Genomic DNA, 17356 nt, shown 5'->3' on the forward strand with positions numbered 1-17356 from the left:
TCAGAAAGCTATCCGCAAGCCTTGCAAGCCCGGCAGGAGGTCCCGCTGGCTCGCAAAGCTTGCGGGCAGCAGCCTGCAGCCCACAACCTCGGGGGATAGTGGGGAGGCGGAGCACCGCCACCACGCTATTCCCCGACCTGATCTGGAGGCTGGCGGGGGGGGGGGGAGAAGCAAGCTTGCTTCTCCCAATCGCCAGCCCCATAAGCTCGGGGGATAGCGGGGAGGCGGAGCGCCGTCACCCTGCTATTCCCCGACCTGATCTGAAGGCTGGCGGGGGGGCGGGGGAGAAGCAAGCTAACTTCTCTCCCCCCCCTGCCAGCCCCACAAGCTCGGGGGGTAGTGGGGAGGCGGAGCGCCATCACCCCGCTATTCCCCGACCTGATCTGGAGGCTGCCGGGGGGAGAAGCAAGCTTGCTTCTCCCCATCGCCAGCCCCATAAGCTTGGGGGACAGTGGGGCAAGCTGCTGCCCCACGGAGGCTAGAGAGGCTGTCCCTGAAGGCAGAAGAGGGAGACGGAGCGCTCCGTCTCCCTCTTCTAGCTTGGGGATGGCTGCGCAAACCTGGGGGGGAAATAAAAAATTTTTCCTTGATTTCCCCCCCCCAAAAGCTAGGTGCGTCCTATGGGCTGGTGCGTCCTATAGGGCGAAAAATACGGTACTCCACACTCTACAAGTACAAAGGAACAAAGGAAGTGGATTAGACAGAAAATGGGTTTGGCCTCCCTCAAACTCCCTGGTACTTAGAAAGGCAAAGACAAGAGCAGAGAGTGGAGTGGAGTGATGTGAGGTAGAAGCTGGAAGTGGAAGGGGCAGGCTGAGAAGCCAGAGAGACAGAGCGATGCTTGATTTCTGTTTGAAGATTGCAACTATGGGAGAAGCAAGGTCTCTTGGAGTGCTAACAGCGGCGTAGCGTGAGTTGTCAGCACCCGGGGCAACGCAAGTAATTTGCGCCCCCTAACCCGGGGCAAGGCAAGTAATTTGCGCCCCCCCCAACCCCTAACCTGCGAGTTGCTGCGCAAACAACGCTGCTTGCCCGGAGGAGGATGGAGGCAGAAGCAGCCGCCGCCTGTGGCTGGGCCGAGGGGATGGCGGCGGCGGCAGGGTGCAGAGGCTGCCCGTGCCCGGCCAGGCGTCGGTGGCGGCGTCGGCGCTGCTGCAGCGGCTGCTCCTCCTGCGAGCAGTGAGCGGAGCGCAGCCACAGCGACGGCGGGGGGCGCGCGCGCTAGGGCGCAAGGCTGGCGGTGGCGGCGGGGAGCCCGGCGGAGGAAGGAACTTGTCCCTTCCCTCTGGACTCGCGCCCCCCCCAGATGTTGCGCCCGGTGCGGTCGGCACCCCTGGCACCCCCCACGCTACGCCACTGAGTGCTAATGCTGTGAACTCCTCCGTTGTAGGCTTAGGTGGTATATATTTGTAAATAAACCATAAATCCTAAAGACACCTCAGCCTTTGCTGGGCCCAGTGGTTTTTTTCTATATATATATATATTTGTACTCTCATTTACCTACTCATATTGAAATACTGCCCCGCAATGAGGCCATTCTTAGCTTCACAAAATGTTTGGGGGTATGCATATCCCTGCGTCCCCTGTGCCTCATTCTGAAGGAAACATGAAGCCTGGACAAGTGCCTGGCTGCTCCTGCACAGTTTATTTAGGAATCCCTGCTCTCCATGCATGCAAGCTTTTCACTGCCTCTACACATCCTCATCCAAATGCCACACCTCGTATCTACCACACCCCAATGTAATCCACATCTACCATTTCCACAGCTCTTTGTTTTTTAACTTGCTAGATTTTCCACAGAAACTAAAAGGGAAAATAATATAGGATGGCATTCTGAAGAGGGCATTGTGTGGCTGCTGTTCAAAAATTGCATGCATAACCAGCCTTGAATCCATGGTAGACTGCTGTCCTCAGAAACCTTTGCAGGGATACATTGTGCAGTTCTTATTTTGAAGAGAATAAAAAATGCTCTGGTGGTTCCCATTCATTTGAATGAGGCATGTGCAGGACAGCTTTCCAACTCAGTGGTAGGAAGACTGTGGTCCCCCAGGTGTTGCTGGACTACAACTCCCATCAGCCCTTGGCCATGCTGGTTGGGGCTGATGGGAGCCCAACAGTATATGGATGGTCAGAAGCGACCCAGCCCTGTTCAAACAGCTTGCTGTGCCCCATGTTAATTAATTTCTTTGGATTTTCTGCCACAGGCACCACGAGTGTTGGGTACGGCCCCTGCACACAGTGTGACAGTGCTGCCATAGTTAGGGATCGACACACTTCTTTTGTTTTCAGACCAAGACAGATTAGTGACCCCTCCTTCCATCTCATGTTCCATTGAAAAAACAGCTGGGGAAGTTGCAAATGCAGCCCTGTGGCCATCAGATGCCTGTGGTTAGTTTATGGGTTTTCTAAAGGTAGACCTAGAGAAGCAGTGAAACACAGTGGCTTCATTGGAGGCCTGGCAGGCATTTAAGAACACAGTTTGCTGGAACCTTTATTTCAAGTTTAATATAGCAAATTCTTTTGGAACTGGAGCATATAAAGATACCCACATGGCACCATCCCAGCAGGATCAGAGATGCTCCTACACATCTAAGCCAGCTTTGTTTCATTGCTGGCCACCGCCCTCTGCCTTTCCAACCCTGTTAGGGTATGTGGGTCTATGAGGAGCCACAAAAGGCTGGTCTTTCTACAGAGCTGACTTTTGCTCCTGTTGGTACCCTGTTAACAGAGCCCTCACTGCTTGTACAACCTCTGCAAACTCCTTCATTGCCTTGGCATGAAGGTTTGGGTCCTCTGCCAAGTGCCTGAAAAGATTTACGGGTCTTGCACTCCGGATGACATAGGGCAAAGGGATCTGGATAGGCAAGGAGATGTTACCAATAAGGAAATGCTGAAGATATATCTCCTGCAGGGCGGTGTGCATATACAAGAGGATGTCCTGAAGTCTTCGTGCAGAGCTCTCAGGGCCCCAGTCCAACGGGGGCTGAAAGAGCAAGAGATGCATCAGGCAAGTCTTGTAGTGATAGTTGGTGAGCACCATGTTCTTCCCCTCTGATGGGCTGGACTCTTTGAAATAGATTATGATCTGGAGACATTTCAGGTGGCAGCTCTTCTCTGGGACTCGCCGGCTCACCCACTCAAAAAAGAGCAGCTCCTGGACAGCAAAGGACTTCTGCCAGACGGTGCCAGTCAAACGATCCATCATGGCAGGTTGGGTGGCCAGGAAGACCAAGGAGTCTCCTTGCTGCACCCCGAGTATGATGTCAACAGAGATCGACCTGCCTGACCAGAATGCCAATTTCAGTCGACATGCTGAATTAGAAGGCTGAGGCACAAGGTCAAGGTTGTACCTGGGCTGGACACTGGGCCAGGCCTTGCCCACCAGGCCTTGGAACCAGTGGATGGTTTTCTCCACATCCAAGTGGAAGCTGGTGCACAAAATGGGGATAAGGAGGATTCCTTGCTTGTCACTGCTCAGTTCTTGCTCTGGATGGTGAAGGAAACACACCACGTCCCCCAGGAACCTCTCTCTCTTGCACACACATTCTGTCTCCACCAAGATGTGTCCATGTGTGCTTGGGGCACCCTCAGATTTACTAGTTTCAATGTGGAAAGAGTACCCCCTGGGTGGTTGTATGGGCACGAGAAGGCGGAAAGCTTTGGAAGGCTTCTGTGTGTGCCATCCTTCAAAGGCACTGTCCACCCCGATGCAATTCTCCAGCACAAGGAGGGTGTTCTGGTAGGGAAGGGCTCCGCGACAAGCCTCCAGCAAGTCATTCACAAAGGTCTCCACAAAGTCACACATGGTGGTCAGATGACTGGTTTCCAGGTCAACGTGCTGGTCATAGAAGGTCTCCAGCATTTTTTGCTTGGATTCGTCATCTTCGGATTCCGTGTCAGTGTCGTCATAGTCTTCTTCACTGGTGGTGGTGCTGGAGCTGTCTGTGCTGGAGTCATAACTGGGTTCCTTCTCTATGGCGTGTCCGCAGCACCCAAACAGGATGAGAATGACCAGCAATACGTAGTGCCACCCATCCCAGGTTCCATCCTCTGCTGCCGGATCGGTTGTCACCCAATCCTCCCGGCTCTGCCTTGGGTCCCAGTTCCAGTCAAATTCTGTCTGCAGGCGTCCCATTTCTGTTGTCATCAGCTTCTCATGCTCCTGGAGCCGGTCCAGTGTGGCCGAGTCTGTGTGGTCACTGACCATCAGGGGCTGATGAACTAGAGCTAGCACAGCCAGCAAGATAAGGGGGCCCAAGGCCATCTCTAAAGCAGATGTCCCTGGAGAAAAACATGAGAGAGAAAAGCATCCAAACTGTTGACAAGGAAGATTTCTCAGCAAGGCTGCATGAATTCTGCCCTGGAGAAAAGACTGAATCCTGCAATCAGTAGAAATCATATCAATTAAATTGTAAACATAGCTTATTTGCTAAGTGATTACCATTTTGTACATTTCTCCCTCCTGGTATTGGTAACTGTGGGGAGTGGGAAGGAACTGGGGTTGGTGGGGTAGAGCTGGATAGGAAACATCTGGGATGTTTCTGCTCTTCCCACCCTTCAGGTACTTATTACCTGATACCTGCTTGCACAGAGGTGTTAGCCAAAGGGGCTCAGCCAGCAGACCACCACTGAGCCAAGCAGTCCCCCCCCAAAACAATACCAGAACACATGTCAATCAGCTCAGAATGTGGCAATAGGTAGCTTTCCCATTGTCCTTTTTGCCCATGGCAACCAGTGCTTTTTTTCTTAAAAAAAATGTTTAGGGGTTGTCAAGGAACTGACATCAGAGGCACGGGAGAAGGAGAGGGTCTCTGATTCTGCAGGAGAAGGTCCCAGCGCTAGGGGGAGACTCAGCTGGGAAGACGGGGAAGAGAATGAGTGTAACACCAGGGATCAGGGAGAGCAACGGGACAGGGAGGTGCAGGGGCTCCCGGACTCTTCGTTGGAAGTTAGTGAGGGGAGCCCAAGCACCCCGCTGCCCACGCCCACCCTGCGCAGGAGACTCCCGCGCAGCGAGAGGCGGAGACGATTGGGCGTCAAACAACTCTTATGTTGGCAACGCTTTAAGAAACGCCCACAGACAGATTCTACGAGTGACTAAGGGCAGCCACGCTGAGATGGGCTGTGCAGTCCGGAGGGTTTAACCAGGCAATCCGATGCTCAAACGGGGCAGGATTACGCACGAGTAACTCCCAACCATTACAGGGGTACTCTCATTTTCCCACTCATATTGAAAAACTGCCGCTCAATGAGGCCAAACTTAGATTCACAAAATGTTTAGGGATATGCGTGCCCTGGCATCCCCCCAGAAAAAAAGCACTGGTGATAGCCATGGTGAAAGTCAGCAAAAGAAGTCAAAGAGCAAGTGAAGGACACAAGAAGAGCCTGGTTCAGTCCAGCCTCCCCTTCTCATAGTGGCCAGTCTGTGAGAAACCTTCACCACAGGACCTGAGCGATAGAGCACTGTCCCTTCCTGTTTCCAGCATTTCTGCAGAGGCATCCTGGCTAGTGGCCCCTGTGACCTTCTCCTCCATGAATTTGTCCAGTCCTCTTTTAAAGCCATCCAACTCAGTGGTGCATCCACTGTAACTGCTATCTCAGAAGGTGCTAGCCATTCCTATCCCTGCTCAGATGTGTCCTTTTCAGTTTATTCTTCTTCCGCCATTATTGTTCTGTGAGGGTCAAGACTCAAGGGCGTTGGTGGCTGGGCCTGAAGCCCACCCCCCAGGGTGAGGGTCTCTTGGTGGGGAAGGGTTTAATCTCCCTTGATAACAGATGGGGGAAAGGTGTTTGTGTTATCCCAAGTGAGAGATGTTGGTTTTTTGTCTTTGCAACTGCTGGATTTGGACATGATGATGGGTTGTGGAATGTTTTGAGTGTTTTGCCAAAGTGAGAATTGAGTGGATGGTACTTTGTGATGGAAGCAAGGGGAGTGTACTTGTCGGAGGAGTGAGGGTGGCACTTAATTCCTGATTTGTAATATTACATGTGGGGGCACTTTTTTGTAATAATCATGTGGTCCCCATATATATATATATATATATATATGCCTGCTGCATTCCGATATATTTTAATTTTGCAAATAATTCACTTTTGTTTTTTATTTTTTAGAGATTTGCTGCTTAATTGTGTTACTACAAATGTAGGATTTTATCATTAACAGCTGTGTTGAATGTGGGATTTGTTTTTTTTTATATAATGTATCTTGATTCTTGTTGAAGCAAGCTGCTTGTAGTCAACAGTCCAGGGGCTGCATGCCAGTTGGTAGGTTGGGCAGGAGAGACCGAAAGTGGAAGGAGCAATGGTTGTGGCTCCTATCCCATTTGCACAGCAGACTGCCTTGCAGCTTTACAAACACCAGAGGTTTCTACACATCCGCCCACCCTTGTAGCTTGCCTCCAGCTGCCTGTCACATAGGCCAATCCCACCCCTCTCCATCACTTCCATTCCTACCTCTGGAGGCGCAGAGCTCTTAAAGGGGCAGAGCACCTTAAGCCAGGGCTGCTCCGTGCCTCTCCTCCTCTCTGCAGGCACAGCACAACATACTCAAGTCACTCTTCTTCTTTAAAGCCTGGGCCTTCCCCAGCTCTCCCGCTGCCTTTGTGCAGCCCTCTTGGCTGCTGCCTGCTGCACTGGTAGCTCACCCCCATTATTACTTGGCTGACTGTGAAGTCACAGCTGCCCCAGCAGTCACAGCTGCCCTTCAAAGGAGAGGGAGGCAGGTCCAGCTCCCCTTGCACTGCCCTGTATGGGTCCCTTGGCCACCAGGACTGCTCCTGCTCACCTCTGGCAAGAAGACAAAGCACCAGGGAGAGTTTAGGCTAGCCTGGTGGCCTTCACCTGTTTTGGACTACAACTCCTATCTGCCCCAGCTGGTATGGCCATCTCTGTGCCATCTCCATAGCTGTCAACGTTTCCCCCCCCTTTTTTTAAGGGAAATTCCCTTATTCCGAATAGGATTCCTTGCAAGAAAAAAGGAAAAGTTGACAGCTATGGCCATCTGTGCCTCTGGTGGATAGGCCCAAAGGCATGTACCAAGCTGCAGCAGAGGGACCACAGCTGAAGGGTTGAGAGCTCTGCAGCCGAGCCCAGGCAAGGGTTCCAGGGTCACTCTCTGGCATCTCCTGCTTAAAAAAGGATCAGGTAAGAGGTGGCACAAAGGCCCTCAGCAGAAGGCCCTGGACTGCTGCTGCCAGTTAGAACAGGGCTGCCATAGGTCTGGTTCTTCCCGGACGTTACTGGGATTTCAAGGGTGGAATTGACTTCTGGGGGGGATTTCCGAAAGGCAGTGCTTTCTCCTGGATCTTAGGCAAGTCAATTGAAACAACATTGGGCTCAACAATTTTGGTGGTTTCCTTAAAAGAAGCTCAATAATTTTGGGGTGTCCTGGTTTTTACTTTATGAAATATGGCAACCCTAAGTTAGAATAATAGACAATACTGAGCTAGATGTGAAGCTGCCTTATTCCAGACCAGGCTACATTCTAGCTCAGTCATAGAGCTATGCTTCTCACCTTCAGTGGGAAAGACCTGTCTCCTCTGCCTAAGACCCCAGAGAGCTATTGACAGTCAAGAGGAGACCACCCTTGCTGGCTGGGCTGATGTGAGTGAGGGATGCAATGAGGCAGCAACTTCCATTCTGACCTGTGTTTGGTGTGGTTCCTGTAGTGCTGCAGTTTGGTTTCTGCTAAATAGTATGTCATTTCAGTATGAAGGAAACAGCAAAAGAATGTTTTTTAAAATCCATTAATTATGCCTCATTTGCAAACTTGAAAAACAAGAACAATGATGGGAACAAATACAAAGCGGATTTGCTTACTTGTTTGTGTCCCTGACCAGAGATGCTCTGACCAGAGATACTCTGGTTTCACCTCAGATCGTATAAATCTTTCCCCTGACCAGAGATGAGCATGTGAACTGCAGCAATTTCTGTTTGGTTTTTTGTTTTTGCCAGAATTTTCCAACATCCCTCGTTGTAAGCCAAAACACTTAGAGGGCAATAAGTTGGCGAAGACCAGAGTAGACAATATGGACCTATTATCACCTGGTATATGACTTTTCAGTACTTCTCAGGGGGAAGCTGGAGTGAAACACCCTCACTCCCACCCCCCAGAATAGGAACAGGAGCAGGAGAAATTGCACTTTCAGGTGAGGATTGTCTTTTATTTAAAGATTGGTCACCCACCAGCTTAACCATAGCTTTTCTGGAGAAACGAAGGACAAATTCCAGGCAACATGGTTCAGTTTCATTACATACGTAGCATGAAAGGAACATAAGTGGCAATGTTCATCTACCCATGGACTTCTATGGAAAGACTCTAGTGAATATAATGGAAAAGAAAGGAAAACTGTTAATAGTGATGTAGCACCCTGCTTGTGGTTAACGCTTAGCTGGAATGAAATATTCAACGCAGCAATAGAGAAATTAAAATAATTATTTATTTGTCAGACAAATAAATGAGAGGCACAGTGGTATATGGTTACCAAGCTCTGGCCTGGCCTCCTGCCATTATGGCCAGCACTTATATTCCCTTAATCCAGCCCCCTTTGCTCCTCCTGTGGCTGCCTCTGTCCAATCAGCCTGGTTGGCTATAACCAATCCTAAAAGATACACCCATATCCTCCTGTCCTTATATGGAACACAAAGAGCTATATATTGTTACATCTATAAATGACAAATAAGTAGTAATATATCTTACATGTGTCTCAACAAGGAATCTTAATTACCAGCTCACCTCTTGCCCTCCTTGCCCTATTGCCTTCTAAAACAAATGGTTAATCTTAAATTTTTATCTTAAACATATGTCAAGGATCTTGAGTTTCACATCAACATTGAAAGATCTCCTTCATTTGAAGGTTTCTAAACAAATGTCTGACAGCTTATATATCAGGACAGCTCGGATGGCGTCTTCCTGTCTGGCAGGGGGGCTAGACTGGTGGCTGACTTAATTTCAAAATACAACTCTTACAACTATATGAAATCTAGCATTTCTTAAATCCTTTGCATAATTACATCTATGCCAATACACATAATACACAACACAGGTAGCCTCTTAAAAGGAATAAGGCCCTTTGTAAAGTAGAAAAGGGAACTCAGTAAAAAAAGGAACACAGTAAAAAACCGCTTTAAAAGAAGCCTCTTCAGTTTACACTTCCCCCCCCTTCTCCAGCCAGTTGCTTTGTTTCCATTAGCTCTTCCCAACATTTATTGCCCTCTAACTTTCTCAGTTTAAGAAAGAAACAGCTTTAAAAAGACTTCCCAAAAATTGCTCTCTTTCTCCATTTGGTCTTTAACCTTAGAAAGAAGATCTGGCTCATTTTACTGGGAGGCACATTGGTATTATTTTACTATTTACCCATTCCTAATTATGTTTATCTCTGCCCTTTTTTATCTTCTGTAACATGTAGGGTCAGTGTCCTTACTCAGTCTGTAATTCCAGCTTTTACGACTTTGAGATTTGTTTTCTGCTATACATCAAGGGGCCCCCTTGTCTAGGAGGAAAACATTGCCAGTGTTTTCTTAAGCAGCTGGTCTGCCTGGCATGAAACATTTGAAAATCTAAGCCCTCTCTTTAATATACAAGTCCTGATCAAACATTAATAAAATGCAGGCTTATGCCTGATGCCTCAGTGAAATACAGCACAGAAAAGAATGGATCACTTAATAATGTAACATGAGTGAGGCTCTTAATTTTAGTGTATTATAAAGAAAGTTATGTATGTTGAAAAACAGAATTTTTTTTTGAAAGAAAACTTTTCTGCTTCTACATCATGACATAGCCTTGTCAAATGCCCCAGGAGACACTATGTCATGTGGGAGTGTTAAATAAGTGAGTCGTACTGCCCCAAATTTGAAAGGGAATTCAGCCTAGCTGTTGAGGGCAGATGAAAAGCTGCCTGAAGTAGTAGCAAAACTCTCCAGTTTAAAGAGAAAAAATCTCAGTCATCTCATCTTTAAAGGTAAACTCATCCCGACCCAAGTCTTTTCAAGTAATCAATATCCCCCCCCCCCCGCCAACCTGTCACAGTGGGGAGAAACATTTGGCCCACTTTGAGTATAAGGCATTTTCCTATATTAAATTATAGAAAATTATGATAATGGTTAAGGTCAATTTTACTACCTTTTCCCATTTTTTCTCTAGTCCCACTCAACACTTGCATGTGACTTCCCAAAGGTTACCCAGGAGAATATGCAGCCCCCAGGCTGAAAAATGACCCCCACCCCATTTCCCGGCTTAGTGCTGCTCTCATCTGTGGCAGAAGGGTCTGCAGCTCCCTGTGGATATTATATCCCACCTTTTCTGGTCGGTTACACCAGTGCTTTATCAGGTAGTATTATTCTAAGAGATATCCAGAAGACACCGTTCTGTTGCAGCAAGTGCCATCTTCTAATTCAGTTTTTAGTATGATGGATATGCAAAGGTTAAGCTCAGGCAGCTACTGATGTAAAAAGCCCTGGGACCAGGGGACCAGCATGGGACCAAAATACCCAAAAGATAGTCTCTTCCCTTTTACACCTAACCAATTGCTGCTCTTTGCAGGAGATGGCATCCTGCAGACACTGTTTTATCAGGAGGTTTGTTCTGCTCAGTGTTGGAATACTGCCTTTGGTATGGCAGCGGCTACTTTTTGGAACCCCCTTCTGTTACATATCGAAGAGACACCATCTCTAGTGTCTTCTCAGCATCTGTTGGAGACTTTCCTCATTCAACAACACTGAATATATAGTATATATTCACATACACTGTTTTTATATAGGTAATGGTTTTTAATGATTTGTATACTGTATATGCAAATGCTTTAGACATGTCTTTATTATATTGTGAAATCGCTTCTACATAGGAAGCAATTCATAAATTAATTAATTAAATGAATAAAGTTTGCCAAAGCACAAGATGTCAAATGCAGACTCCTTTTCTTTAGCTGGTTGGTTGTTGTGCAAGAGCTCCGGACCACCTTTAAGCGCACAACCTGTATTTGCCTGTATGTAACTGAATCACAGTTAGAACAGTAAACTTACGAACTGGAAACTCGATGGAATCATGCCCCACAAATAGCCGCAGTCTGGAAGCGCCCAGTGCATCAATACTGTTCAGAAGAGACACACTCTGCTCCCAATGCCCTTGAAGTGGGGTCCCCAACCTTGTGACCGTGATGCCATGCTACCTGTGAAGGCCTTCACTGGTGCCTGTGAGTTGTTGCTGTTTTTTAATAAATAAGTCTCTAGTCCTCCAAGAATCACTGTTAGAAAATGCCCTTCTAAGCAATTTCTTTGAAATGAGCCAGCCACTATCGTCAAGTAAACGAGCTATTTAAGAAGGATTTGATAAATGGTTTTGTGGAACGAAACTCTGACTTTGAAATGGGGCTGCTTGAGAGTAAAGAAACACTGATTTCTAAAATACATAAAATGTTATTAGACTGGAAAACAAAGATGAATTAGAGAGGTCAACAATGATACAATGGGCTAAAGATTTAGATCATAATATTGATATGGTTTCATGGGAGAAGTTATCGGAAAAGGACATGAAATTTACTGCCTGTTATTCTTAAAAAAAAAAAAAAACCTATTTGGAAATGATGTGTGGGTGGTACCTAATGTCAAACAAATGGCCAAAACGTGTGAAAATGTGTCAAGTAAATGTTGGAAGTATAAACAGAGGGTCATTCTTTCATATGTGGTGGACATGCAAAAAGGCTAAAGGCTTTTGGGAAATGATATGAGCTGTTTGACAGTGGAATTTACTGCCAAGGAGTGTGGTGGAGTCTCCTTCTTTGGAGGTCTTTAAGCAGAGGCTTGACAACCATATGTCAGGAGTGCTCTGATGGTGTTTCCTGCTTGGCAGGGGGTTGGACTCGATGGCCCTTGTGGTCTATTCCAACTCTATGATTCTATGATTCCCCCCCTTTTTTTGCCCCACTGCTTTCTCCAGAAAAACTCAATCTTTATCACTAATGACAAATTGTGTTTTCAACGGACTGCCATTTGCTCTGATTTAGCAGTAAAGAGCAGGTTTTCGCGGGGAAAGCAACGGGGCAAAATAAAAATGCTTAGACATGACCTGGGAAGCCTGGAGCTGTGCCTGGAAATGTAGAGCAACGGGAATTGTGGATGAGCCTTGAGAGAAGTTTTGAATTGTACGTGATGGAGGAGGGCAAGAAGTGTGGGAATTGCCCATTACTCGTTTTGCTGCCAGCTCCCCACATGGCACAGCCAGCAGGCTACTGCTTGAGAAACGTTTTGAAAATGTGGGTGTGGAATCCTCCAATTAATGCTCTGCTTGATTTGCTGCCTGTTGGCAGATGGAGCCAGCAGCTGCTTGAGAGGGGCCTCAGAGGAATATTGGGGTGGGTGGGATATGGCAAGCCTTTCTTGTTTCTGCAAGGCTTATTCCTAGTCACAGGGCCGTCTTAAGCATCTCCGGCGCCGTGGTGCAAAGATCCCCCCCCCGCAACTCCAAAACAAGGGAGGGGGCTGTAGAAAAAGTCCTCTGCCTCCCCCACCACCGGCGGGGTGGTGGCAGCGATCAAGCAGGAAAACGTGCTGGTGGAAATGCGTTGGGGCACCCAAGAAGGCAGCCCGGGAATGCTGCGTGCCGCCTTTTGTCAGGAAGCAGGAGGAGGACAACGACCGGGAGCAGGGTTGTCTTTAGCAGATCCAGAGGCTTCCTAAGCCTCTGCAAGGATCACTCTCCTCCTGCGGAGGCTTGGGAAGGAAGCGGCAGATGACTTCCGGGTTAGCGCCATCGTCGCATGGCGGATTCCCTCCGAGCTCCAGAGGGAATCTGCTCAGCAGGGGTCGGGTCCTGCCGCACCGGCGACGCGGGGACCCTTAAAAACCACGGGCGCGGAAGCCCGTGGACCTGGTGACTCGGCGGGCACCGTTTGCACCCCCCGACCCGCGAAGGAGCCTTTTTAAAGGCTACGGAACGGGGGACGGGGAGCGGCGCGGTGTTGAGAGTCTTCTGCTTCCCCTGCCGAGCGAAGCCGCATGCCATTTGATGGAGAGCGCTGACTTCTTCTTCTGAACATTGGGACTAAAAACAACAACCCGTGAGTAATACGGAAATTGGACTTAAAAGGGAAACTTTTCTTTTTTTGGATTCGGCACGACCGGGGAAGATGCAAAGAGGAAGTCCGTCTCCCCGTATTGTAAACAATTTAAAGCAAGGACTAGATAACTAAGGTTGAGAGAACATTCTTTTCTTAATTGGATAAAAGTTATTAATTTCACGACTGGAAAGTACAAATAACTTTGCTGGAGGATAAGAGTTGATTTGGAGAGTTAAAGTGAAACCCCCCGGGAACCGGGAGTGATCCGCGAGAGAGCCTGGTGAAGAGAAACAGATTTTGACAGCTGTCAAAGTAGCTGTCAAAGTTGGGGAATAAAAAGAGAACTTTGTTTCGGTGACTTTGCTGGTTAGATTTGTTACAATTTAGATAAAATAAGGAAGAACAAGTTATTTTGACTTTTGGTTTGGAATTGGAAGGATACTAAGTAACCATAATCCCTCTAGAGGGGATTTTGGGACACTACAAGAATGGCTGCAAGTGGAAAAATACTTACTGAATTGAACAGGACTTTTTATCTCCTGGGAAAATTTCAAGAACAAAGCAATATTTTGACTACAGGGGTTTCTATATTGAAGGAGACAGTAAACACACTTATTGAAAATGGAAGGGACTTGACTCAAGGTTTTGTTTCTGAACAAAAAGCCCCTGTAGTGGAATCAGAAGCTTTTGCAGCTGAGCTGAAAAAGAAACCTGAGGAAGGGAATGGAGGAGGAGTCATATTGACGCAGAAGATCAAGGAAGGCCAAAGGTCTGTTAGGAAGAACATAAAGGAAAACAAGAATTGGATCATCAAAATTTGGTTTGAACTGGACAATGAAGATTGGAGAGATTGCCTGATGTGGGGGTCTGAAGACCTAAGGACTACAAATTTGAGCAAGAAGGAAGTTGGAGCAATTGGGGCATTCAGACCTAAAAGGATCAAGAAACAAGATTTGAGTTCCATTTCTAAATATAGAGGTCTGGATGGAAGAAAAATGAACATCTTCGAGATAGAGCTTCTCCGAGATTTGGTGCTGGATATAAAGGACTACCAAAAAAACCGGCAAAAAGGAACTGAGAGAGAATTAAGGGCCTCGGATGTGAGGTCTCCAGGCTGACAGCAGACAGACTGATGGATATTGGGGATCGAAACCGGGAAAGGGGGGCTGGAGTTTGGGAATCCAAAGGCTGTACAATTATATTTTGAACTTTTCTTTTTTCTCTATTTCGTTTTGTTATGAGTATAAAAAAGAGGAATTCGTGGAAGGGAATTGGGGTCGACCTTAGAAAAAGATTTTAATGTTTAAAGACTGTGGAGTGTAAAGGGAAAGTGGTTATATGAAATGAACTAAACTGAATAATGGGCTAAATATAATAAGATCAAAAACGGGATAAGAACTTGTTGAACTAAATAAACGGAAATGGAATACAAGAAGGGGAGGTGTGGGGAAGTCTTGGAAAGATGTTATTGAAAGTAAGGTTCAAATGTAATTTTTTTTCCTTTTTATTTTCTGAAAATTTTAATAAATATGATATTAAAAAAAAGGGAAGGAAGCTGCACACCCACCAGCCATATAGTTCACGGGGCGCAGCTGATGGGCGTGCAGGGAAAGGGGAGGTTGCCAGCAAAGCCGCGCAGCTCCCCCACTCGCTAGGGCACCCCTGAGAAGCCGGCACCCTGGTGCAGCGCACCACTAAGCCCTATGGGAAAGACAGCTCTGCCTAGTTGTTTGGGTTGGGGGAGTCCAGTGCAGAGGGATCAAAATGAGGATGGCAATCATAATGATTACTCTTTTCCTGGGTGTTCCAAAGTTGTTGTTGGGGACATTGCAGAGGCAGTTTCATTGTCATTATGATCACCTTTTCCAATTGTTGCAAATGGGTTTGTGTGTGCTGATTTCAGCCTTTCCTCCCAGCTGCGGAGCGTGAATTCTCAGCACCCAGGGCGGCCACGAGCTAGGGGGTGTGCATGAAGGGGTGCAGTTAGGGTTCCCCCCAAAAAGCCCTAAAAACTGTTTGTGAATTCCCCCCCAGCCAGGCCTCGCCATAAGCATTTTAAAACATGGGGGTCATTTGATGCTCTGTATGCCAACCATTCATTATACAGATGATTCTTGAAGTTTTTGCATTCCTCATCGAACCATTTTTTTGTGGAAAAACTGTTTACCATGCTTTGTGGGGGGCCGAGCTAGTGTTGGTTTTAGAAGTTCTACTAAATTGTCATACATTGGTAGGGGCTCATCCGCCTGCATAAGGGAAGCCCTTTTTATTTGGAGCTGATCAGACCAGAGAAGTTCGTTCAACTGCTGGGCCGAATTGGAGGCAAGTAGATAAATAGGTACTGCTCTGGCGGGAAGGTAAACGCCTCTTCCGTGTGCTGCTCTGATTCGCCAGAAGCGGCTTAGTCATGCTGGCCACATGACTTGGAAGCTGTACACCGGCTCCCTCGGCCAGTAAAGCAAGATGAGCACCGCAACCCCAGAGTTGGCCACGACTGGACCTAACAGTCAGGGGTCCCTTTACCTTTACCTTAGAACTCGGTATCATCTGCATACTGATGAACACCCAGCCCAAACCCCCTGATGGTCTCTCAACGGCTTCAAATAGATGTTAAAAAGCATGGGGGAGAGGACGGAACTCTGAGGCACCCCACAAGTGAGAGCCCAGGAGTCTGAACAGTCATCCCCCAACACCACTTTCCAGGAGGAAGGAGCGGAACCACTGAATAAAAGTGCCCCCAGCTCTTCTAGATATAAAGGAAGGATGTCATGGTTGATGGTATCAAAGGCCGCTTAGGGAGAACTAGGAAACAGCTTTCACCTTTGTCCCTAGCCCACCAGAGATCATCGACCAGTGTGACCAAGACAGTTTCAGTCCCATGGTGAAGCCTGGATGCTGATTGGAAGGGATCCAAATGGTTCGCATACATGGAGTTGTTCAGCAACCACCCACTGAATCTCCTTGCCCAAGAATGGAGGGTTTGAGACTGGGCGATAGGTGGCCATATTGGCCAGGTCTAAGGATGATTTTTAAGAAGCGGTTTAATGACCGCCTCTTTCAGCAGATCTGGGAAGGCTCCCTCACAGAGGGAAGTATTCACCACCCCACAGAGCCCATTTCCCAGCCCTTCCCGGCTCACTTTTATTAGCCAGGATGGGCAAGGATCAAGGAGACAGGTGGTTGGTTTCACGTCCTCGGAGGTAACAGATTGGAATTGATCCCACACAACTTGACTAGACAGGACTCTAGCACACTCCTGCCCCGGCCCTGCTCCCACGGTGGAGTCTACCTCTTTCCGAATCTGAGCGACCTTATCTGCAAAAAACTTTGCAAAATCATTGCAGGAGATCTTGGGGTCTTTACCAGGCGCCGATGGCAAAGGTGGTTCTGTTAAATTGCAAACCACCTGAAAGAGTCTCCTGCTGCTATTTTCTGCAGATGCAATAGAGGCAGTGAAGAAAGTCCTCTTCGCCGTCGCTATCGCCACTTGGTAGGCTCGACGTTGAGCTCTAACTCGTGTCCGGTCTGATTCAGAATGAGTTATCTGCCACCGGCGCTCTAGCCGTCTCAACGATTGTTTCATTGCCCTCAGATCCGTGGAAAACCATGGGGCTGTCTGGGCTCCATGCAATCGGAGAAGGCGATTTGGAGCCAAACAGTCAATAGCTCTGGTTAACTCCACATTCCAGCGGGCCACCAGGGAATCAGCTGAAAGGCCATCAACATTAAATAAAACATCCCCTACCACTCTCAGGAAACTATTTGGATCCATTAAGTGACGGGGGCGGACCATCCGAATTGGTCCCACCTCCCTGCAGAGGGGAAGGGTTGCGGAGAAGTCCAGTTGCACCAGGAAGTGATCTGACCATGACACTTCTTTTGTTTCACCTTTACTTAATGTCAGATCACCCATGTCAACAGAGGTGAACATCAGGTCCAAGGCATGTCCGCGGCTATGGGTTGGGCCACACTTATTCAGGGACAGCCCCATGGAGGCCATGCTTTCCATGAAGTCCTGAGCAGTCCCTTGCAAGGTCATGTCAGCATGGATGTTAAAATCCCCCAGGACAACAAAACTAGGTGTCTCCAGGAGAACATCTGCCACGACCTGAAGCAGCTCGGGCAGGGAATCCGTGTTGCAGCGGGGAGGTCGGTACACCAAAAGGAATCCTGTACTGCCCCTATTGCCCAACTTCCAGAACATGCACTCAGAGAACTCAATCTTCCCAATAGGATGCCTGGTGTTAACTAGTGTCTTCCTAAAAATCACTGCAACGCCCCCTCCCCACCCACATGACCTGGGT

General features: G+C 47.9%; 1 long non-coding RNA gene and 1 pseudogene across 2 annotated transcripts; both read right to left on the reverse strand.

Moving 5' to 3' along the window:
* Window positions 1-2686: 2686 nt before the first annotated feature.
* Window positions 2687-6647, reverse strand: LOC308579769 (inositol 1,4,5-trisphosphate receptor-interacting protein-like 1 pseudogene; annotated as a pseudogene). The gene is made up of 2 exons (XR_014013470.1): window positions 6454-6647; window positions 2687-4281 (listed from the first exon to the last, which is right to left on the reverse strand). The product of XR_014013470.1 is annotated as an inositol 1,4,5-trisphosphate receptor-interacting protein-like 1 pseudogene (transcript).
* Window positions 6648-13086: 6439 nt separating this feature from the next.
* On the reverse strand, window positions 13087-14557 carry LOC308581431. Its single transcript, XR_014005084.1, has 2 exons — window positions 14470-14557; window positions 13087-14400 (listed from the first exon to the last, which is right to left on the reverse strand). It is a non-coding gene; the product is annotated as an uncharacterized lncRNA (long non-coding RNA).
* Window positions 14558-17356: the final 2799 nt, after the last annotated feature.

This window comes from Podarcis bocagei (assembly GCF_964188305.1).
Source record: "Podarcis bocagei genome assembly, chromosome: 2".
Taxonomy (NCBI): Eukaryota; Metazoa; Chordata; class Lepidosauria; order Squamata; family Lacertidae; genus Podarcis; species Podarcis bocagei.